The 25,981-nt window shown below is 42.8% G+C and overlaps 1 long non-coding RNA gene across 1 annotated transcript in view; it reads right to left on the reverse strand.

The window, feature by feature from the left end:
* Positions 1-25,923, reverse strand: part of LOC139765370 (uncharacterized) — a 101,519-nt gene extending 75,596 nt beyond the window's left edge. The window contains exon 1 of the long non-coding RNA XR_011716657.1: positions 25,828-25,923. This is a non-coding gene — a long non-coding RNA (uncharacterized lncRNA). The remainder of the gene's footprint in view (positions 1-25,827) is intronic.
* Between the last annotated feature and the right edge of the window lie 58 nt (positions 25,924-25,981).

A 25,981-nucleotide genomic window follows, 5' to 3' on the forward strand; every position in this document is an offset into this window, starting at 1 on the left:
ACACTTTACCAAACTCAGTCACTAGCTTCTGCAGTTTCTAACATGAATCAGCCACAAGCGCTGTATCATCAGCGAACAACAACTGACTCACTTCCCAAGCTCTCTCATCCACAACAGACTTCATACTTGCCCCTTTCCAAAACTCTTGCATTCACCTCCCTAACAACCCCATCCATAAACAAATTAAACAACCATGGAGACATCACACACCCCTGCCGCAAACCTACATTCACTGAGAACCAATCACTTTCCTCTCTTCCTACACGTACACATGCCTTACATCCTCGATAAAAACTTTTCACTGCTTCTAACAACTTGCCTCCCACACCATATATTCTTAATACCTTCCACAGAGCATCTCTATCAACTCTATCATATGCCTTCTCCAGATCCATAAATGCTACATACAAATCCATTTGCTTTTCTAAGTATTTCTCACATACATTCTTCAAAGCAAACACCTGATCCACACATCCTCTACCGCTTCTGAAACCACACTGCTCTTCCCCAATCTGATGCTCTGTACATGCCTTCACCCTCTCAATCAATACCCTCCCATATAATTTACCAGGAATACTCAACAAACTTATGCCTCTGTAATTTGAGCACTCACTCTTATCCCCTTTGCCTTTGTACAATGGCACTATGCACGCATTCCGCCAATCCTCAGGCACCTCACCATGAGTCATACATAACCTTAAATAACCTTACCAACCAGTCAACAATACAGTCACCCCCTTTTTTAATAAATTCCACTGCAATACCATCCAAACCTGCTGCCTTGCCGGCTTTCATCTTCCGCAAAGCTTTTACTACCTCTTCTGTGTTTAGCAAATCATTTTCCCTAACCCTCTCACTTTGCACACCACCTTGACCAAAACACCCTATATCTGCCACTCTATCATCAAACACATTCAACAAACCTTCAAAATACTCACTCCATCTCCTTCTCACATCACCACTACTTGTTATCACCTCCCCATTTGCGCCCTTCACTAAAGTTCCCATTTGCTCCCTTGTCTTACGCACTTTATTTACCTCCTTCCAGAACATCTTTTTATTCTCCCTAAAATTTAATGATACTCTCTCACCCCAACTCTCATTTGCCCTCTTTTTCACCTCTTGCACCTTTCTCTTGACCTCCTGTCTCTTTCTTTTATACATCTCCCACTCAGTTGCATTTTTTCCCTGCAAAAATCGTCCAAATGCCTCTCTCTTCTATATATATTCTTTTTTTTTTTCTCTTCCCCTTCACACACATTCGCCACCTCCCACATCAGCGAGGTAGCATCAAGAACAGAGGACTCAGCCTCAGAGGGAACATCTCCACCCGGCCACCCCCCTCTGCTCCTCCCCCCGGAAAACCAAAAACAGATATATACACATATACATATTCATACTTGCTGCCTTCATCCCTTCCTGTCGCCACCCTGCCAAATATGAAATAGTGAGGTATTGCAAGGAAAGAGATGAGGAATGACCTAAACCACCCGCATACTTATGTATATACATAAATGCCCACCCACACATATATACATTCATATACATTTCGACATATTTATTTACATTTATCATACTTTGTTGTTGTCTTCCGCGTTATCGAGGTAGCGCAAATAAACAGACAAAAGAATGGCCTAATCCACCCACATACTCATGTATATACATACACACCCACAAACACACATATTTATACCTATACATTTCAATGTGTACATACATATACATACAGAGACAAATACATACATAAACATGTACATATTCATACTTACTGCCCTTGGCCATTCCCATCGACAACCCACCACACATGAAATGGCACCCTCCTCCCCCGCATGGGCGTGAGGTAGTGCCAGGAAAATACAACAAAGGCCACATTAGTTCACACTCAGTCTCTAGCTGTTATGTGTAATGCACCGAAACCACAGCCACCTTTCCACATCTACACCCTACAGAACTTTCACGGTTTACCCCAGACGCTTCACATGCTCAGCTTCAATCCACTGACAGCACATCAAACCCGGTACATCACATCGTTCCAATTCACTCTATTCCTTGCATGCCTTTCACCCTCCTGCATGTTCAGGCCCCGATTGCTCAAAATCTTTTTCACTCCATCCTCCCACCTCCAATTTGGTCTCGCACTTCTCCTCGTTCCCTCCACCTCTGACACATATATCCTCTTGGTCAATCTTTCCTCACTCATTCTCTCCATGTGACCAAACCATTTCAATACACTCTCTTCTGCTGTCTCAACCACACTCTGTTTATTACCACACATCTCTCTTACCCTTTCATTACTTAATCAAACCACCTCACACCACATATTGTCCTCAAACATCTCATTTCCAACACATCCACCCTCCTCTGCACAACCCTATCTATAGCCCACACCTTGCACCCATATAACAATGTTGGAACCACTATTACTTCAAACATACACATTTCTGCTTTCTGAGATAATGATCTCGCATTCCACACATGCTTCAACACTCCCAGAACCTTCGCCCCCTCCCCCACCCTGTGACTCTATTCGGCTTCCATGGCTCCTCCACTGTTAAATCCACTCCCAGATATCTAAAACACTTCACTTCCTCCAGTTTTTCTCTATTCAAACTTACCTACCAATTGACCTGTCCCTCAACCCTACTGTACCTAATAATCTTGCTCTTATTCACATTACACTCAGCTTTCTTCTTTCACACACTTTATCCAACTCAGTCACCAGCTTCTGAAATTTTTCACCCAAATCAGCCACCAGCCCTGTATCATCAGTGAACAACAATGAACACTTCCCAAGCCCTCTCATCCACAACACAATGCATAACTCCATACTTGCACCTCTCTCCCAAACTCTTGCATTCACCTCCCTAACATCCCCATCCATAAACAAATTACACAACCATGGAAACATCATGCACCCCTGCCGCAAACTGACATTCACCGGGAACCAATCACTTTCCTCTCTTCCTACACATACACATGCCTTACATCCTCAATAAAAACTTTTCACTGCTTCTAGCAACTTCCCTCCCACACCATATACTCTTAATACCTTCCACAGAGCATCTCTATCAACTCTATCATATGTCTTCTCCAGATCCGTAAATGCTACATACAAATCCATTTGTATTTCTAATCATTTCTCACATACATTCTTCAAAGCAAACACCTCATCCACACATCCTCTGCCTCTTCTGAAACCACACTGCTCTTCCCCAATCTGATGCTCTGTACATGCCTTCACCCCTCTCAATCAATACCCTCCTCTATAATTTCCTAGGAATACTCAACAAACTTATACCTCTGTGATTTGAACACTCACCTTTATCCCCCTTGCCTTTGTACGTTGGCACTATGCATGCATTCCACGAATCCACAGGTACTTCACCATGAGCCATACATACATTGAATATCCTCACCAACCAGTCAACAAACCACACCCTTTTTTTATAAATTCCATTGCAATACCACCCAAACCCGCCGCCTTGCCGGCTTTCGTCATCCACAAAGCTTTCACTACCTCTTTTCTGTTTACTAAACCATTCTCCCTGACCCTCTCCACCACCTCCACCAAAATGCTTTATATCTGCCGCTCTATCATCTACCATCATATCAATGTATACATACATATACATACACTTTCATATTCATACGCATGTACATATTCATACTTGCTGCCTTCATCCATTCCCATGCCTACCCTGCCACACATGAAATAGCATCCCTCCCCAGGGAGGTTGTGCCAGGAAAAGACAAAAAGGCCACATTCATTCACACTCAGTCTCTACCTGTCATGTGTAATGCACTCAAACCGCAACTCCCTTTCCACGTCCAGGCCCAACAAAACTTTCCAAGGTTTACCCTAAACACTTCATATCCTCTGTTTCAATCCCCTGACAGAACGTCAACCCTGGTATATCACATCGTTCCAATTCACTCTATTCCTTACACACCTTTTACTCTCCTGTATGTTCAGGCCCCGATCGCGTAAAATCTTTTACACTCTCCAACTCAAACTTGCTCTCCCATTTCTTCTTCCCTCCACCTCTAACAAATGTATCCTCTTTGTCAATCTTTCCTCACTCATTCTCTGTATGTGTCCAAACCATTTCAATATACACTATCGTGTTCTCTCAGCCAAACTCTTTTTATCATCACAGATCTCTCTTACCCTTTCATTACTTACTTGATCAAAACACCTCACACCATATGCTGTCCTCAAATAATTCATTTACAACAAATTCACCCTCCTCCATACAGCCCATGCCTCGAAACCATATAACATTGATGGAACCACTATTCCTTCATACATAACCATTTTTGCTCTTCGAGACGACGTTCTCACTTTCCGCACATTCTTCAATACTACCAGAGCCTTCACCCCCTCCCCAACTGTGTGACTCACTTCTGTTTCCATGGTTCCATCCCCTGCTAAATCCACTCCAAGATATCTAAAACACTTCACTTCCTCCAGTTTTTCTCCATTCAAACATACCTCCTAATTAACTTGTCCCTTAATCCTACTGAACCTAATAGAAAGGGTAGTAAGTGGTGGGATGAAGAAGTAAGATTGCTAGTGTAAGGGAAGAAAGAGGCATTTGGATGATTTTAACAGGGAAGTACTGCTAATGACTGGGAAAGGTATAAAAGAAAGCGGCATGACGTCAAGAGAAAGGTGCAAAAGGTGAAAAAGAGGGCAAATGAGAGTTGGGGCGAGAGAGCATCATTAAATTTTAGGGAGTATAAAAAGATCTTTTGGAATGAGGTAAATAAAGTGAGTAAGACAAGAAAATAAATGGAAACATCGGTGAAGGGGGAAAATGGGGAGGTAACAACAAGTAGTGATGAAATTAGAAGGAGATGGAGTGAGTATTTTCAAGGTTTGTTGAATGTATTTGGTGATACAGTGGAAGATATAGGATATTTTTCTTCAGGGTGGTGTGCAAAGTGAAGGGTCCAGGGAGAATATCTTGGTAAACAGATAAAAGAGGTAGCAAAAGCTCTGTGGAAGATGAAAGCCAGCAAGTCGGCGGGTTTGGATGGAACTGCAGTGGAATTTATATGAAAACAAGAGGGGGATGACTGTGTCGTTCATTGGTTGGTAAGGATATTCAAAGTATATATGGCTCATGGTGAAGTGCCTGAGGATTGGCAGAATGCATCCTTAGTGCCACTGTACAAAGGCAAAGGGGATAAAGGTGAGTGTTCAAATTACAGAGGCATAACTTTGTTAAGTATTCCTGGGAAATCATATGGGTGGGTATTAATCGAGAGGGTCAGAGCATCAGACTGAGGAAGAACAGTGTGGTTTCAGAAGTGGTAGAGGATGTGTGGATCAGGTGTTTGCTTTGAAAAATGTATGTGAAAAATACTTAGAAAAACAGATGGATTTGTATTTTGCATTTATGGAACTGGAGAAGGCATATGATAGGGTTGACAGATGCTTTGTGAAATCTTTTAAGAGCATATAGAGTGGGAGGTAGGATGCCAGAAGCAGTGAAAAGTTTTTACCAAGGATGTAAGGCAAGTCTACGAGTAGGAAGAGAGGAAAGTGATTGGTTCCCAGTGAATGTCGGCAGGGGTGTGTAATATCCCCATGGTAGTTGCTTAATTTGTTTATGGATGGGGTGGTTAGGGAGGTGAATTCAAAAGTTTGAAGAAAGGGGCAAGTATGCAGTCTGCTTTGGATAGGAGGGCTTGGGAACTCATTTGTTGTTTGCTGATGATATAGCACCGGTGGATGATTCGGGTAAGAAACTGCAGAGGTTGGTGACAGTTTGATAAAGTGTTTGAAAGAAAAATGTTTAGAGTATTTGTGAATAAGAGCAAGGTTATTCAGGCCCCGATCACACAAAATCCTTTTCACTCCATCTTTCCACCTCCAATTTGGTCTCCCTCTTCTCCTCGTTCCCTCCACCTCCGACACATATATCCTCTTGGTCAATCTTTCATGCATGGTGTTTTGACAAGAAAATAGTGAAGTTGGAGAAAAATGTAGCTTAGACATTGAAGCTTATTGATTCAGTGGTGAAATTGATGAGAACTGCTATTGACGTTTGTGTGAATAAATTGTACATTTCCTTTACCATAGCCAGAGGTTGAACCATTATGTGACGTTCATTTTTTCATTCATTTCAAGCTAAAAGTTTGTTTTCTAAATTGTTTCTTACATTTTTCATATGTATATATATGTATGTGTGTGTGTGTGTGTGTGTGCGTGTGTGTGTGTGTGTGTGTGTGTGTGTGTGTGTGTATATATATATGTATATTGTCCCTGGGGATGGGGGTGAAAGGGTGCTTCCCACGTGTTCCTCGCGTGTCGTAGAAAGCGACTAGAGGGGACGGGAGCGGGGGGCCGGAAATCCTCCCCTCCTTGTATTAACTTTCTAAAATGGGAAACAGAAGAAGGAGTCACGCGGGGAGTGCTCATCCTCCTCGAAGGCTCAGAGTGGGGTGCCTAAATGTGTGCGGATGTAACCAAGATGTGAAAAAAGGAGAGATAGGTAGTATGTTTGAGGAAAGGAACCTGGATGTTTTGGCTCTGAGTGAAACGAAGCTCAAGGGTAAAGGGGAAGAGTGGTTTGGAAATGTCTGGGGAGTGAAGTCAGGGGTTAGTGAGAGGACAAGAGCAAGGGAAGGAGTAGCAATACTCCTGAAACAGGAGTTGTGGGAGTATGTGATAGAATGTAAGAAAGTAAATTCTCGATTAATATGGGTAAAATTGAAAGTTGATGGAGAGAGGTGGGTGATTATTGGTGCATATGCACCTGAGAAGAAAGATCATGAGAGGCAAGTGTTTTGGGAGCAGCTAAATGAGTGTGTTAGCGGTTTTGATGCACGATGATAAAACATATATTGTCTTAAAATGTAGATTAAAAAAATCAATGTAAGTCATCAGACACTACCCTTGCTTTACTAAAGAAAAGGATAGAATTTGGTAGTGTGGGAAAGAAAAAAGCTGAGAGTAAATGTGAATACGAGAAAGGTTATTAGGTACAGTAGGGTTGAGGGACAACTCAATTGGGAGGTAAGTTTGAATGGAGAAAAGCTGGAGGAAGTGAAGTGTTTTAGATATCTGGGAGTGGATTTGGCAGCGGATGGAACCATGGAAGCGGAAGTGAATCATAGGGTGGGGGAGGGGGTGAAAGTTCTGGGAGCGTTGAAGAATGTGTGGAAGTCGAGAACATTATCTCAGAAAGCAAAAATGGGTATCTTTGAAGGAATAATGGTTCCAACAATGTTATATGGTTGCGAGGTGTGGGCTATAGATAGAGATGTGTGGAGGAGGGTGGATGTGCTGGAAATGAGATGTTTGAGGACAATATGTGGTGTGAGGTGGTTTGATCGAGTAATAATAAGGTAAGAGAGATGTGTGGTAATAAAAAGTGTGGTTGAGAAAGCAGAAGAGGGTGTTTTGAAATGGTTTGATCACATGGAGAGAATGAGTGAGGAAAGATTGACCAAGAGGATATATGTGTCAGAGGTGGAGGGAACAAGGAGAAGTGGGAGACCAAATTGAAGGTGGAATGATGGAGTGAAAAAGATTTTGAGTGATCGGGGCCTCAACATGCAGGAGGGTGAATGGTGTGCAAGGAACAGAGTGAATTGGAACGATGTGGTATACTGTGGTCAGCGTGCTGTCAATGGATAGAGCCAGGGCGTGTGAAGCGTCTGCGGTAAACCATGGGAAGTTCTGTGGGGCCTGGATGTGGAAAGGGAGCTGTGGTTTTAGTGCAGTATACATGACAGCTAGAGACTGAGTGTGAATGAATATGGCCTTTGTTGTCTTTTCCTAGTGCTACCTCGTGCACATGCGGGGGGGAAGGGGGTTGTTATTTCATGTGTGGCGGGATGGTGATTGGAATGAATAAAGGCAGACAGTATGAATTATGTACAAGTGTATACATGTATATGTCTGTGTGTGTGTATATATATATATATATATATATATAAATATATATATAAATATATATATAAATAGTAAAAGCTTATCCCTGGGGATAGGGGATTAAGAATACTTCCCACGTATTCCCTGCGTGTCGTAGAAGGCGACTAAAAGGGGAGGGAGCGGGGGGCTGGAAATCCTCCCCTCTCGTTTTTTTTTAAATTTTCCAAAAGAAGGAACAGAGGGGGCCAGGTGAGGATATTCCAAAAAAGGCCCAGTCCTCTGTTCTTAACGCTACCTCGCTAACGCGGGAAATGGCGAATAGTTTAAAAGAAAGAAAGAAAGTAAAAGCTTTGCGGAAGATGAAAGCCGGCAAGGCAGCAGGTTTGGATGGTATTGCAGTGGAATTTATTAAAAAAGGGGGTGACTGTATTGTTGACTGGTTGGTAAGGTTATTTAATGTATGTATGACTCATGGTGAGGTGCCTGAGGATTGGCGGAATGCGTGCATAGTGCCATTGTACAAAGGCAAAGGGGATAAGAGTGAGTGCTCAAATTACAGAGGTATAAGTTTGTTGAGTATTCCTGGCAAATTATATGGGAGGGTATTGATTGAGAGGGTGAAGGCATGTACAGAGCATCAGATTGGGGAAGAGCAGTGTGGTTTCAGAAGTGGTAGAGGATGTGTGGATCAGGTGTTTGCTTTGAAGAATGTATGTGAGAAATACTTAGAAAAGCAAATGGATTTGTATGTAGCATTTATGGATCTGGAGAAGGCATATGATAGAGTTGATAGAGATGCTCTGTGGAAGGTATTAAGAATATATGGTGTGGGAGGCAAGTTGTTAGAAGCAGTGAAAAGTTTTTATCGAGGATGTAAGGCATGTGTACGTGTAGGAAGAGAGAAAAGTGATTGGTTCTCAGTGAATGTAGGTTTGCGGCAGGGGTGTGTGATGTCTCCATGGTTGTTTAATTTGTTTATGGATGGGGTTGTTAGGGAGGTGAATGCAAGAGTTTTGGAAAGAGGGGCAAGTATGAAGTCTGTTGGGGATGAGAGAGCTTGGGAAGTGAGTCAGTTGTTGTTCGCTGATGATACAGCGCTGGTGGCTGATTCATGTGAGAAACTGCAGAAGCTGGTGACTGAGTTTGGTAAAGTGTGTGAAAGAAGAAAGTTAAGAGTAAATGTGAATAAGAGCAAGGTTATTAGGTACAGTAGGGTTGAGGGTCAATTCAATTGGGAGGTGAGTTTGAATGGAGAAAAACTGGAGGAAGTGAAGTGTTTTAGATATCTGGGAGTGGATCTGGCAGCGGATGGAACCATGGAAGCGGAAGTGGATCATAGGGTGGGGGAGGGGGCGAAAATTCTGGGAGCCTTGAAGAATGTGTGGAAGTCGAGAACATTATCTCGGAAAGCAAAAATGGGTATGTTTGAAGGAATAGTGGTTCCAACAATGTTGTATGGTTGCGAGGCGTGGACTATGGATAGAGTTGTGCGCAGGAGGATGGATGTGCTGGAAATGAGATGTTTGAGGACAATGTGTGGTGTGAGGTGGTTTGATCGAGTAAGTAACGTAAGGGTAAGAGAGATGTGTGGAAATACAAAGAGCGTGGTTGAGAGAGCAGAAGAGGGTGTTTTGAAATGGTTTGGTCACATGGAGAGAATGAGTGAGGAAAGATTGACCAAGAGGATATATGTGTCGGAGGTGGAGGGAACGAGGAGAAGAGGGAGACCAAATTGGAGGTGGAAAGATGGAGTGAAAAAGATTTTGTGTGATCGGGGCCTGAACATGCAGGAGGGTGAAAGGAGGGCAAAGAATAGAGTGAATTGGAGCGATGTGGTATACCGGGGTTGACGTGCTGTCAGTGGATTGAATCAAGGCATGTGTATGGGGGTGGGTTGGGCCATTACTTTCGTCTGTTTCCTTGCGCTACCTCGCAAACGCGGGAGACAGAAAAAAAAAAAATATATATATATATATATATATATTGCAATTGAGTGGGAGATGTATAAAAGAAAGAGACAGGAGGTCAAGAGAAAGGTGCAAGAGGTGAAAAAAAGGGCAAATGAGAGTTGGGGTGAGAGAGTATCATTAAATTTTAGGGAGAATAAAAAGATGTTCTGGAAGGAGGTAAATAAAGTGCGTAAGACAAGGGAGCAAATGGGAACTTCAGTGAAGGGCGCAAATGGGGAGGTGATAACAAGTAGTGGTGATGTGAGAAGGAGATGGAGTGAGTATTTTGAAGGTTTGTTGAATGTGTTTGATGATAGAGTGGCAGATATAGGGTGTTTTGGTCGAGGTGGTGTGCAAAGTGAGAGGGTTAGGGAAAATGATTTGGTAAACAGAGAAGAGGTAGTGAAAGCTTTGCGGAAGATGAAAGCCGGCAAGGCAGCAGGTTTGGATGGTATTGCAGTGGAATTTATTAAAAAAGGGGGTGACTGTATTGTTGACTGGTTGGTAAGGTTATTTAATGTATGTATGACTCATGGTGAGGTGCCTGAGGATTGGCGGAATGCGTGCATAGTGCCATTGTACAAAGGCAAAGGGGATAAGAGTGAATGCTCAAATTACAGAGGTATAAGTTTGTTGAGTATTCCTGGTAAATTATATGGGAGGGTATTGATTGAGAGGGTGAAGGCATGTACAGAGCATCAGATTGGGGAAGAGCAGTGTGGTTTCAGAAGTGGTAGAGGATGTGTGGATCAGGTGTTTGCTTTGAAGAATGTATGTGAGAAATACTTAGAAAAGCAAATGGATTTGTATGTAGCATTTATGGATCTGGAGAAGGCATATGATAGAGTTGATAGAGATGCTCTGTGGAAGGTATTAAGAATATATGGTGTGGGAGGAAAGTTGTTAGAAGCAGTGAAAAGTTTTTATCGAGGATGTAAGGCATGTGTACGTGTAGGAAGAGAGGAAAGTGATTGGTTCTCAGTGAATGTAGGTTTGCGGCAGGGGTGTGTGATGTCTCCATGGTTGTTTAATTTGTTTATGGATGGGGTTGTTAGGGAGGTAAATGCAAGAGTTTTGGAAAGAGGGGCAAGTATGAAGTCTGTTGGGGATGAGAGAGCTTGGGAAGTGAGTCAGTTGTTGTTCGCTGATGATACAGCGCTGGTGGCTGATTCATGTGAGAAACTGCAGAAGCTGGTGACTGAGTTTGGTAAAGTGTGTGAAAGAAGAAAGTTAAGAGTAAATGTGAATAAGAGCAAGGTTATTAGGTACAGTAGGGTTGAGGGTCAAGTCAATTGGGAGGTGAGTTTGAATGGAGAAAAACTGGAGGAAGTGAAGTGTTTTAGATATTTGGGAGTGGATCTGGCAGCGGATGGAACCATGGAAGCGGAAGTGGATCATAGGGTGGGGGAGGGGGCGAAAATTCTGGGAGCCTTGAAGAATGTGTGGAAGTCGAGAACATTATCTCGGAAAGCAAAAATGGGTATGTTTGAAGGAATAGTGGTTCCAACAATGTTGTATGGTTGCGAGGCGTGGGCTATGGATAGAGTTGTGCGCAGGAGGATGGATGTGCTGGAAATGAGATGTTTGAGGACAATGTGTGGTGTGAGGTGGTTTGATCGAGTGAGTAACGTAAGGGTAAGAGAGATGTGTGGAAATAAAAAGAGCGTGGTTGAGAGAGCAGAAGAGGGTGTTTTGAAGTGGTTTGGGCACATGGAGAGGATGAGTGAGGAAAGATTGACCAAGAGGATATATGTGTCGGAGGTGGAGGGAGCAAGGAGAAGAGGGAGACCAAATTGGAGGTGGAAAGATGGAGTGAAAAAGATTTTGTGTGATCGGGGCCTGAACATGCAGGAGGGTGAAAGGAGGGCAAGGAATAGAGTGAATTGGAGCGATGTGGTATACCGGGGTTGACGTGCTGTCAGTGGATTGAATCAAGGCATGTGAAGCGTCTGGGGTAAACCATGGAAAGCTGTGTAGGTATGTATATTTGCGTGTGTGGACGTATGTATATACATGTGTATGGGGGGGGTTGGGCCATTTCTTTCGTCTGTTTCCTTGCGCTACCTCGCAAACGCGGGAGACAGCGACAAAGTATAAAAAAAAAAAAAATATATATATATATATATATATATATATATATATATATATATATATATATATATATATTCTTTCTTTTCTTTCATACTGTTCGCCATTTCCCGCATTAGCGAGGTAGCGTTAAGAACAGAGGACTGGGCCTTTGAGGGAATATCCTCACCTGGCCCCCTTCTCTGTTCCTTCTTTTGGAAAATTACAAAAAAAATGAGAGAGGAGGATTTCCAGCCCCCCCCCCTTCCCTTTTAGTCGCCTTCTATGACACGCAGGGAATACGTGGGAAGTATTCTTTCTTCCCTATCCCCAGGGATAAATATATATTCTATTTTATTTATTTTGCTTTGTCGCCGTCTCCCGCGCTTGCGAGGTAGCGCATAGAAACAGACGAAAGAAATGGCCCAACCCACCCCCATACACAATGTATACACACACATGTCCACACACGCAAATATACATACCTATACATCTCAATGTACACATATATGTACATACACAGACACATACATATATACCCATGCACACAATTCACACTGTCTGCCCCCATTCACTCCCATCGCCACCTCGCCACACATGGAATACCTTCCCCCTCCCCCCTCATGTGTGCGAGGTAGCACTAGGAAAAGACAACAAAGGCCCCATTCGTTCACACTCAGTCTCTAGCTGCCACGCAATAATGCTCGAAACCACAGCTCCCTTTCCACATCCAGGCCCCACACAACTTTCCATGGTTTACCCCAGACGCTTCACATGCCCTGATTCAATCCACTGACAGCACGTCAACCCCGATATACCACATCGATCCAATTCATTCTATTTCTTGTCCTCCTTTCACCCTCCTACATGTTCAGGCCCTGATCACACATAATCTTTTTCACTCCATCTTTCCACCTCCAATTTGGTCTCCCACTTCTCCTCTTTCCCTCCACCTCCGACACATATATCCTATTGGTCAATCTTTCCTCACTCATTCTCTCCATGTGCCCAAACCATTTCAAAACACCCTCTTCTGCTCTCTCAACCACGCTCTTTTTATTTCCACACATCGCTCTTACCCTTACATTACTTACTCGATCAAACCACCTCACATCACACATTGTCCTCAAACATCTCATTTCCAGCACATCCATCCTCCTGCGCACAACTCTATCCATAGCCCATGCCTCGCAACAATACAACACATATATATATATATATATATATATATATTTATATATATTATATATATATATATATATATATATATATATATCTTTTTTTTTTTTTTCCCCAAAAGAAGGAACAGAGAATTGGGCCAGGTGAGGGTATTCCCTCAAAGGTCCAGTCCTCTGTTCTTAACGCTACCTCGCTCATGCGGGAAATGGCGAATAGTTTGAAAGAAAGAAGAAATATATATATAAATATATATATATATATATATATATATATATATATATATATATATATATATATATATATATATATATATATATATATATATATATATATATTCCCATTTGCTCCCTTGTCTTACGCACTTTATTTACCTCCTTCCAGAACATCTTTTTATTCTCCCTAAAATTTAATGATACTCTCTCACCCCAACTCTCATTTGCCCTTTTTTTCACCTCTTGCACCTTTCTCTTGACCTCCTGTCTCTTTCTTTTATACATCTCCCACTCAATTGCATTTTTTCCCTGCAGAAATCGTCCAAATGCCTCTCTCTTCTCTTTCACTAATACTCTTACTTCTTCATCCCACCACTCACTACCCTTTCTAATCAACCCATCTCCCACTCTTCTCATGCCACAAGCATCTTTTGTGCAATCCATCACTGATTCCCTAAATACATCCCATTCCTCCCCCACTCCCCTTACTTCCATTGTTCTCGCCTTTTTCCATTCTGTACTCAGTCTCTCCTGGTACTTCCTCACACAAGTCTCCTTCCCAAGCTCACTTACTCTCACCACCCTCTTTACCCCAACATTCACTCTTCTTTTCTGAAAACCCATACAAATCTTCACCTTAGCCTCCACAAGATAATGATCAGACATCCCTCCAGTTGCACCTCTCAGCACATTAACATCCAAAAGTCTCTCTTTCGCGCGCCTGTCAATTAACACGTAATCCAATAACGCTCTCTGGCCATCTCTCCTACTTACATAAGTATACTTATGTATATCTCGCTTTTTAAACCAGGTATTCCCAATCATCAGTCCTTTTTCAGCACATAAATTTACAAGCTCTTCACCATTTCCATTTACAACACTGAACACCCCATGTATACCAATTATTCCCTCAACTGCCACATTACTCACCTTTGCATTCAAATCACCCATCACTATAACCCGGTCTCGTGCATCAAAACCACTAACACACTCATTCAGCTGCTCCCAAAACACTTGCCTCTCATGATCTTTCTTCTCATGCCCAGGTGCATATGCACCAATAATCACCCATCTCTCTCCATCAACTTTCAGTTTTACCCATATTAATTGAGAATTTACTTTCTTACATTCTATTACATACTCCCACAACTCCTGTTTCAGGAGTATTGCTACTCCTTCCCTTGCTCTTGTCTTCTCACTAACCCCTGACTTTACTCCCAAGACCTTCCCAAACCACTCTTCCCCTTTACCCTTGAGCTTCGTTTCACTCAGAGCCAAAACATCCAGGTTCCTTTCCTCAAACATGCTACCTATCTCTCCTTTTTTCACATCTTGGTTACATCCACACACATTTAGGCACCCCAATCTGTGCCTTCGAGGAGGATGAGCACTCCTCGCGTGACTCATTCTTCTGTTTCCCATTTTAGAAAGTTAAAAAAGTACAAGGAGGGGAGGATTTCTGGCCCCCCGCTCCCCTTCAGTGAAGGGCGCAAATGGGGAGGTGATAACAAGTAGTTGTGATGTGAGAAGGAGATGGAGTGAGTATTTTGAAGGTTTGTTGAATGTGTTTGATGATAGAGTGGCAGATATAGGGTGTTTTGGTCGAGGTGGTGTGCAAAGTGAGAGGGTTAGGGAAAATGATTTGGTAAACAGAGAAGAGGTAGTAAAAGCTTTGCAGAAGATGAAAGCCGGCAAGGCAGCAGGTTTGGATGGTATTGCAGTGGAATTTATTAAAAAAGCGGGTGACTGTATTGCTGACTGGTTGGTAAGGTTATTTAATGTATGTATGACTCATGGTGAGGTGCCTGAGGATTGGCAGAATGCGTGCATAGTGCCATTGTACAAAGGCAAAGGGGATAAGAGTGAGTGCTCAAATTACAGAGGTATAAGTTTGTTGAGTATTCCTGGTAAATTATATGGGAGGGTATTGATTGAGAGGGTGAAGGCATGTACAGAGCATCAGATTGGGGAAGAGCAGTGTGGTTTCAGAAGCGGTAGAGGATGTGTGGATCAGGTGTTTGCTTTGAAGAATGTATGTGAGAAATACTTAGAAAAGCAAATGGATTTGTATGTAGCATTTATGGATCTGGAGAAGGCATATGATAGAGTTGATAGAGATGCTCTGTGGAAGGTATTAAGAATATATGGTGTGGGAGGCAAGTTGTTAGAAGCAGTGAAAAGTTTTTATCGAGGATGTAAGGCATGTGTACGTGTAGGAAGAGAGGAAAGTGATTGGTTCTCAGTGAATGTAGGTTTGCGGCAGGGGTGTGTGATGTCTCCATGGTTGTTTAATTTGTTTATGGATGGGGTTGTTAGGGAGGTGAATGCAAGAGTTTTGGAAAGAGGGGCAAGTATGAAGTCTGTTGGGGATGAGAGAGCTTGGGAAGTGAGCCAGTTGTTGTTCGCTGATGATACAGCGCTGGTGGCTGATTCATGTGAGAAACTGCAGAAGCTGGTGACTGAGTTTGGTAAAGTGTGTGAAAGAAGAAAGTTAAGAGTAAATGTGAATAAGAGCAAGGTTATTAGGTACAGTAGGGTTGAGGGTCAAGTCAATTGGGAGGTGAGTTTGAATGGAGAAAAACTGGAGGAAGTGAAGTGTTTTAGATATCTGGGAGTGGATCTGGCAGCGGATGGAACCATGGAAGCGGAAGTGGATCATAGGGTGGGGGAGGGGGCGAAAATTCTGGGAGCCTTGAAGAATGTGTGGAAGTCGAGAACATTATCTCGGAAAGCAAAAATGGGTATGTTTGAAGGAATAGTGGTTCCAACAATGTTGTATGGTTGCGAGGCGTGGGCTATGGATAGAGTGGTGCGCAGGAGGATGGATGTGCTGGAAGTGAGATGTTTGAGGACAATGTGTGGTGTGAGGTGGTTTGATCGAGTAAGTAACGTAAGGGTAAGAGAGATGTGTGGAAATAAAAAGAGCGTGGTTGAGAGAGCAGAAGAGGGTGTTTTGAAATGGTTTGGGCACATGGAGAGAATGAGTGAGGAAAGATTGACCAAGAGGATATATGTGTCGGAGGTGGAGGGAACGAGGAGAAGAGGGAGACCAAATTGGAGGTGGAAAGATGGAGTGAAGAAGATTTTGTGTGATCGGGGCCTGAACATGCAGGAGGGTGAAAGGAGGGCAAGGAATAGAGTGAATTGGAGCGATGTGGTATACCGGGGTTGACGTGCTGTCAGTGGACTGAATCAGGGCATGTGAAGCATCTGGGGTAAACCATGGAAAGCTGTGTAGGTATGTATATTTGCGTGTGTGGACGTATGTATATACATGTGTATGGGGGTGGGTTGGGCCATTTCTTTCGTCTGTTTCCTTGCGCTACCTCGCAAACGCGGGAGACAGCGACAAAGCAAAAAAAAAAAAAAAAAAAATATGTATTCCATGTGTGGCAAGGTGGCGATGGGAATGAATAAAGGCAGACAGTGTAAATTGTGTGAATGGGTATATATGTATGTGTCTGTGTGTGTATATATATACACACATGGACATATACATATATACACATGTACATAATTCATACTGTCTGCCTTTATTTGTTCCCATCGCCACCCCGCCACACATGGAATAACAACCCCCTCCCCCCTCATGTCAGCGAGGTAGCGCTAGGAAAGTCACCAAAGGCCCCATTCGTTCACACTCAGTCTCTAGCTCTCATGTAATAATGCACCGAAACCACAGCTCCCTTTCCACATCCAGGCCCCACACACTTTCCATGGTTTACCCCAGACGCTTCACATGCCCTGGTTCAATCCACTGACAGCACGTCGACCCCGGTATACCACATCGTTCCAATTCACTCTATTCCTTGCACACCTTTCACCCTCCTGCATGTTCAGGCCCCGATCACTCAAAATCTTTTTCACTCCATCTTTCCACCTCCAATTTGGTCTCCCACTTCTCCTCGTTCCCTCCACCTCTGACACATATATCCTCTTGGTCAATCTTTCCCCACTCATTCTCTTCATGTGACCAAACCATTTCAAAACACCCTCTTCTGCTCTCTCAACCACACTCTTTTTATTTCCACACATCTCTCTCACCCTTACATTACTTACTCGATCAAACCACCTCACACCACATATTGTCCTCAAACATCTCATTTCCAGCACATCCACCCTCCTGCACACAACTCTATCCATAGCCCATGCCTCGCAACCATACAACATTGTTGGAACCACTATTCCTTCAAACATACCTATTTTTGCTTACCACCCTCCTGCGCACAACTCTATCCATAGCCCACGCCTCGCAACCATACAACATTGTTGGAACCACTATTCCTTCAAACATACCCATTTTTGCTTTCCGAGATAATGTTCTCGACTTCCACACATTCTTCAAGGCTCCCAGGATTTTCGCCCCCTCCCCCATCCTATGATCCACTTCCGCTGCCATGGTTCCATCCGCTGCCAGATCCACTCCCAGATATCTAAAACACTACTTCCTCCAGTTTTTCTCCATTCAAACTTACCTCCCAATTGACTTGACCCTCAACCCTACTGTACCTATTAACCTTGCTCTTATTCACATTTACTCTTAACTTTCTTTTTTCACACACTTTACCAAAATCAGTCACCAGCTTCTGCAGTTTCTCACATGAATCAGCCACCAGCGCTGTATCATCAGCGAACAACAACTGACTCACTTCCCAAGCTCTCTCATCCACAACAGACTTCATACTATATATTTTTATATTTTATTTTTATTATACTTTGTCGCTGTCTCCCGCGTTTGCGAGGTAGCGCAAGGAAACAGACGAAAGAAATGGCCCAACCCCCCCCCATACACATGTACATACATACGTCCACACACGCAAATATACATACCTACACAGCTTTCCATGGTTTACCCCAGACGCTTCACATGCCTTGATTCAATCCACTGACAGCACGTCAACCCCGGTATACCACATCGCTCCAATTCACTCTATTCCTTGCCCTCCTTTCACCCTCCTGCATGTTCAGGCCCCGATCACACAAAATCTTTTTCACTCCATCTTTCCACCTCCAATTTGGTCTCCCTCTTCTCCTCGTTCCCTCCACCTCCGACACATATATCCTCTTGGTCAATCTTTCCTCACTCATTCTCTCCATGTGCCCAAACCACTTCAAAACACCCTCTTCTGCTCTCTCAACCACGCTCTTTTTATTTCCACACATCTCTCTTACCCCTACGTTACTCACTCGATCAAACCACCTCACACCACACATTGTCCTCAAACATCTCATTTCCAGCACATCCATCCTCCTGCGCACAACTCTATCCATAGCCCACGCCTCGCAACCATACAACATTGTTGGAACCACTATTCCTTCAAACATACCCATTTTTGCTTTCCGAGATAATGTTCTCGACTTCCACACATTCTTCAAGGCCCCCAGAATTTTCGCCCCCTCCCCAACCCTATGATCCACTTCCGCTTCCATGGTTCCATCCGCTGCCAGATCCACTCCCAGATATCTAAAACACTTCACTTCCTCCAGTTTTTCTCCATTCAAACTCACCTCCCAATTGACTTGACCCTCAACCCTACTGTACCTAATAACCTTGCTCTTATTCACATTTACTCTTAACTTTCTTCTTCCACACACTTTACCAAACTCAGTCACCAGCTTCTGCAGTTTCTCACATGAATCAGCCACCAGCGCTGTATCATCAGCGAACAACAACTGACTCACTTCCCAAGCTCTCTCATCCCCAACAGACTTCATACTTGCCCCTCTTTCCAAAACTCTTGCATTTACCTCCCTAACAACCCCATCCATAAACAAATTAAACAACCATGGAGACATCACACACCCCTGCCGCAAACCTACATTCACTGAGAACCAATCACTTTCCTCTCTTCCTACACGTACACATGCCTTACATCCTCGATAAAAACTTTTCACTGCTTCTAACAACTTTCCTCCCACACCATATATTCTTAATACCTTCCACAGAGCATCTCTATCAACTCTATCATATGCCTTCTCCAGATCCATAAATGCTACATACAAATCCATTTGCTTTTCTAAGTATTTCTCACATACATTCTTCAAAGCAAACACCTGATCCACACATCCTCTACCACTTCTGAAACCACACTGCTCTTCCCCAATCATACTATATATATATATATATTTTTTTTTTTTTTTTTTTTTTTTTTTTATACTTTGTCGCTGTCTCCCGCGTTTGCGAGGTAGCGCAAGGAAACAGACGAAAGAAATGGCCCAACCCCCCCCCCCCATACACATGTACATACACACGTCCACACACGCAAATATACATACCTACACAGCTTTCCATGGTTTACCCCAGACGCTTCACATGCCTTGCTTCAATCCACTGACAGCACGTCAACCCCTGTATACCACATGACTCCAATTCACTCTATTTCTTGCCCTCCTTTCACCCTCCTGCATGTTCAGGCCCCGATCACACAAAATCTTTTTCACTCCATCTTTCCACCTCCAATTTGGTCTCCCTCTTCTCCTCGTTCCCTCCACCTCCGACACATATATCCTCTTGGTCAATCTCTCCTCACTCATTCTCTCCATGTGCCCAAACCATTTCAAAACACCCTCTTCTGCTCTCTCAACCACGCTCTTTTTATTTCCACACATCTCTCTTACCCTTACGTTACTTACTCGATCAAACCACCTCACACCACACATTGTCCTCAAACATCTCATTTCCAGCACATCCATCCTCCTGCGCACATCTCTATCCATAGCCCACGCCTCGCAACCATACAACATTGTTGGAACCACTATTCCCTCAAACATACCCATTTTTGCTTTCCGAGATAATGTTCTCGACTTCCACACATTTTTCAAGGCTCCCAAAATTTTCGCCCCCTCCCCCACCCTATGATCCACTTCCGCTTCCATGGTTCCATCCGCTGACAGATCCACTCCCAGATATCTAAAACACTTCACTTCCTCCAGTTTTTCTCCATTCAAACTCACCTCCCAATTGACTTGACCCTCACCCCTACTGTACCTAATAACCTTGCTCTTATTCACATTTACTCTCAACTTTCTTCTTCCACACACTTTACCAAACTCAGTCACCAGCTTCTGCAGTTTCTCACATGAATCAGCCACCAGCGCTGTATCATCAGCGAACAACAACTGACTCACTTCCCAAGCTCTCTCATCCCCAACAGACTTCATACTTGCCCCTCTTTCCAGGACTCTTGCATTTACCTCCCTTACAACCCCATCCATAAACAAATTAAACAACCATGGAGACATCACACACCCCTGCCGCAAACCTACATTCACTGAGAACCAATCACTTTCCTCTCTTCCTACACGTATATATATATATATATATATATATATATATATATATATATATATATATATATATGTTATCCCTGGGGATAGGGGATTAAGAATACTTCCCACGTATTCCCTGTGTGTTGTAGAAGGCGACTAAAAGGGGAGGGAGCGGGGGGCTGGAAATCCTCCCCTCTCTTTTTTTTTTAAATTTTCCAAAAGAAGGAACAGAAGGGGCCAGGTGAGGATATTCCAAAAAAGGCCCAGTCCTCTGTTCCTAACGCTACCTCGCTAACGCGGGAAATGGCGAATAGTATAACAGAAAAGAAATATATATATATATGTGTCCTTTGAGATGTATAGGAATGTATATTTGTGTGTGTGGACGTGTATGTATATACAACTGTATGTGGGTGGGTTGGGCCATTCTTTCGTCTGTTTCCTTCCACTAACTTGCTAATGCAGGAGACAGCGACAAAGCAAAATATAATAATAATAAAAGTCAGAAAGTTTGAAGGATTGTATCCCTGGTGTGTAAATCATGCAAAGACTATATGAACAGAGACTGTGATGTTTCAAACGGTCAAAAAAGGTAAAATATAGGTATTCATTTTTAAGGCAATGGATTAATTCAAAAAGCAAATGAGTTAAAATCCTTTTGTAGGACAGCTATAAAATACAGATGAATGAGGCATCTGTCTATAAAGTGCACAATACAAGCAATACATGAAGAATTACTGTCAGAAACCAAGAGACATTTTATGTATCACATTTCTATGATCACAGATATATATTGGCATAAAACTACATTACATGATCCTCATGTAAATATGATAAAATAAATATTGTAAGACTACATTTTGTATCATTAATAACTGAATAAAACAAACAAAATCCAAAATTAAGACAGCGTAATAAGCTAATTTCAACAAGGTATTTACTATCATCTCACCTACAGAAACCAGTATAATTTCATTCATTGAGAATACCTTTTGTGGGTCTAATGGTGCCCCTGATAATGAAAAAGCTTTACCACAGTTAGTAACACACCACTTCCCACTGATCTTGTATCTGTGATATTCTTCCATTTGCTTTTTACCAGTTACTTTTTTCAAACATGAAATCATAATTCATGTTAACAAATGAAATCGATGATATCATATAGAGCTTTTATCAATTAAGGTCTTTAAACTGATATTGTTTTCTTGTAGAGCAAAGGCAACAAATCTCCTGTTTCAAGTTATTATGTAAATACTGTTAATCTAGAATCCATTTGACTTGTCACAGTTACACTCCCCAAAATAAGAAAAGTGCTAACAATTTCCAGTGCTGGTAAGCTAATATATGAGCCAAAAAGAATTCAACATTATATTTAAAAATCTTACGCTTCCTCACTGATGCAGGAGGCAGCAAAAAAGTATATATATATTATTATATTTTGCTTTGTCGCTGTCTCCCACGTTAGCGAGGCAGCGCAAGGAAACAGAAGAAAGAATGGCCCAACCCGCCCACATACACATGTATATACATACACGTCCACACACGCAAATATACATACCTATACATCTCAATGTACACATATATATTCACAGACATATACATATATACACATGTACATAATTCATACTCTCTGCCTTTATTTGTTCCCATCGCCACCCCGCCACACATGGAATAACAACCCCCTCTCCCCTCATGTGTGTGAGGTAGCGCCAGGAAAGACACCAAAGGCCCCATTCGTTCACACTCAGTCTCTAGCTGTCATGTAATAATGCACCGAAACCACAACTCCCTTTCCACATCCAGGCCCCACACAGTTTCCAAGGTTTACCCCAGACGCTTCACATGCCCTGGTTCAATCCATTGACAGCACGTCGACCCCGGTATACCACATCGTTCCAATTCACTCTATTCCTTGCACGCCTTTCACCCTCCTGCGTGTTCAGGCCCCGATCACTCAAAATCTATCTCACTCCATCTTTCCACCTCCAATTTGGTCTCCCACTTCTCCTCGTTCCCTCCACCTCTGACACATATATCCTCTTGGTCAATCTTTCCCCACTCATTCTCTCCATGTGACCAAACCACTTCAAAACACCCTCTTCTGCTCTCTCAACCACACTCTTTTTATTTCCACACATCTCTCTCACCCTTACATTACTTACTCGATCAAACCACCTCACACCACATATTGTCCTCAAACATCTCATTTTCAGCACATCCACCCTCCTGCACACAACTCTATCCATAGCCCATGCCTCGCAACCATACAACATTGTTGGAACCACTATTCCTTCAAACATACCCATTTTTGCTTTCCGAGATAATGTTCTCAACTTCCAAACATTCTTCAAGGCTCCCAGAATTTTCGCCCCCTCCCCCACCCTATGATCCACTTCCGCTTCCATGGTTCCATCCGCTGCCAGATCCACTCCCAGATATCTAAAACACTTTACTTCCTCCAGTTTTTCTCCATTCAAACTTACCTCCCAATTGACTTGACCCTCAACTCTACTGTACCTAATAACCTTGCTCTTATTCACATTTACTCTTAACTTTCTTCTTTCACACACTTTACCAAACTCAGTCACCAGCTTCTGCAGTTTCTTACATAAATCAGCCACCAGCGCTGTATCATCAGCGAACAACAACTGACTCACTTCCCAAGCTCTCTCATCCACAACAGACTTCATACTTGCCCCTCTTTCCAAAACTCTTGCATTCACCTCCCTAACAACCCCATCCATAAGCAAATTAAACAACCATGGAGACATCACACACCCCTGCCGCAAACCTACATTCACTGAGAACCAATCACTTTCCTCTCTTCCTACACGTACACATGCCTTACATCCTCGATAAAAACTTTTCACTGCTTCTAACAACTTGCCTCCCACACCATATATTCTTAAAACCTTCCACAGAGCATCTCTATCAACTCTATCATATGCCTTCTCCAGATCCATAAATGCTATATACAAATCCATTTGTTTTTCTAAGTATTTCTTACATACATTCTTCAAAGCAAACACCTGATCCACACATCCTCTACCACTTCTGAAACCACACTGCTCTTCCCCAATCTGATGCTCTGTACATGCCTTCACCCTCTCAATCAATACCCTCCCATATAATTTACCAGGAATACTCAACAGACTTATACCTCTGTAATTTGAGCACTCACTCTTATCCCCTTTGCCTTTGTACAATGGCACTATGCAAGCATTCTGCCAATCCTCAGGCACTTCACCATGAATCATACATACATTAAGTAACCTTACCAACCAGTCAACAATACAGTCACCCCATTTTTTAATAAATTCCACTGCAATACCATCCAAACCTGCTGCTTTGCTGGCTTTCATCTTCCGTAAAGCTTTTACTACCTCTTCTCTATTTACCAAATCATTTTCCCCAACCCTCTCGCTTTACACACCACCTCGACCAAAACACCCTATATCTGCCACTCTATCATCAAACACATTCAACAAACCTTCAAAATACTCACTCCATCTCCTCACATCACCACTACTTGTTATCACCTCCCCATGAGCCCCCTTCACCAAAGTTCCCATTTGCTCCCTCGTCTTACGCACTTTATTTACCTCCTTCCAAAACATCTTTTTATTCTCCCTGAAATTTAATGATACTCTCTCACCCCAACTCTCATTTGCCCTCTTTTTCACCTCTTGCACCTTTCTCTTGACCTCCTGCCTCTTTCTTTTATACCTCTCCCCCTTATTTGCACTTTTTCCCTGCAAAAATTATTCAAATGCCTCTCTCTTATCTTTCACTAATAATCTTACTTCTTCATTCCACCACTCACTACCTTTTCTAATCAACCCACCTCCCACGCTTCTCATACCACAAGCATCTTTTGCGCAAGCCATCACTGCTTCCCTAAATACATCCCATTCCTCCCCCACTTCCCTTACCTCCTTTGTTCTCACCTTTTTCCATTCTGTACTCAGTCTCTCCTGGTACTTCCTCACACAAGTCTCCTTCCCAAGCTCACTTACTCTCACCACTCTCTTCACCCCAACATTCTCTCTTCTTTTCTGAAAACCCCTACAAATCTTCACCTTCGCCTACACAAGATAATGATCAGACATCCCTCCAGTTGCACCTCTCAGCACATTAACATCCAAAAGTCTCTCTTTCATGCATCTATCAATTAACACGTAATCCAATAACCCTCTCTGGCCATCTCTCTTACTTACATACGTATACTTATGTATATCTCGCTTTTTAAACCAGGTATTCCCAATCACCAGTCCTTTTTCTGCACATAAATCTACAAGCTCTTCACCATTTCCATTTACAACACTGAACACTCCATGTATGCCAATTATTCCCTCAACTGCCACATTACTCACCTTTGCATTCAAATCACCCATCACTATAACCCGGTCTTGTGCATCAAAACCACTAACACACTCATTCAGCTGCTCCCAGAACGCTTGCCTCTCATGATCTTTTTTCTCATGCCCAGGTGCATATGCACCAATAATCACCCATCTCTCTCCATCAACTTTCAATTTTACCCATATCAATCTAGAATTTACTTTCTTACACTCTATCACATACTCCCACAACTCCTGATTCAGGAGTAGTGCTACTCCTTCCCTTGCTCTTGTCCTCTCACTAACCGCTGACTTTACTCCCAAGACATTTCCAAACCACTTTTACCCTTTAGCTTCGTTTCACTCAGAGCCAAAACATCCAGGTTCCTTTCCTCTAACATACTACCTATCTCTCCTTTTTTCTCATCTTGGTTACATCCACACACATTTAGACACCCCAGTCTGAGCCTTCAAGGAGGATGAGCACTCCTCGCGTGACTCCTTCTTCTGTTTCCCCTTTTAGAAAGTTAAAATACAAGGAGGGGAGGGTTTCTGGCCCCCCGCTCCCTTCCCCTTTAGTCACCTTCTACGACACGTGAGGATTGCGTGGGAAGTATTCTTTCTCCCCTATCCCCAGTATAATAAGATAAATAAAGGGGACAAAGGGAGAAAGAATACTTCCCACGTACTCCCTGAGTGTCGTAGAAGGCGACTAAAAGGGAAGGGAGCGGGGGGCTGGAAATCTTCCCCTCATTTTTTCTTTAATTTTCCAAAGGAACAGAGAAGGGGGCCGGGTGAGGATGTTTCCTCAGAGGCCCAGTCCTCTGTTCTTAACGCTACCTCGCTGAGGCGGGAAATGGCAAATAGTATGAAAGAAAAGAAAGAAAGATTTAAAAATCTAATATATATTTCAATACGTGAAAAACCTGTTAATGATCCTGGTGTGTCTGTGTTTGTTCCAAGTGGCTCCTTCCATTGCCTTTGTCAATGGGATATCTAGCAGATGTCCACCTTGATATCTGTGAAATCAAGATTATTCTTGTAATTGAAGTAAATGCTACTAGTGTGGTCTAATATAAT

The sequence above is a fragment of the Panulirus ornatus genome, chromosome 54 (genome assembly GCF_036320965.1).
Source record: "Panulirus ornatus isolate Po-2019 chromosome 54, ASM3632096v1, whole genome shotgun sequence".
In the NCBI taxonomy this organism is placed as follows: domain Eukaryota; kingdom Metazoa; phylum Arthropoda; class Malacostraca; order Decapoda; family Palinuridae; genus Panulirus; species Panulirus ornatus.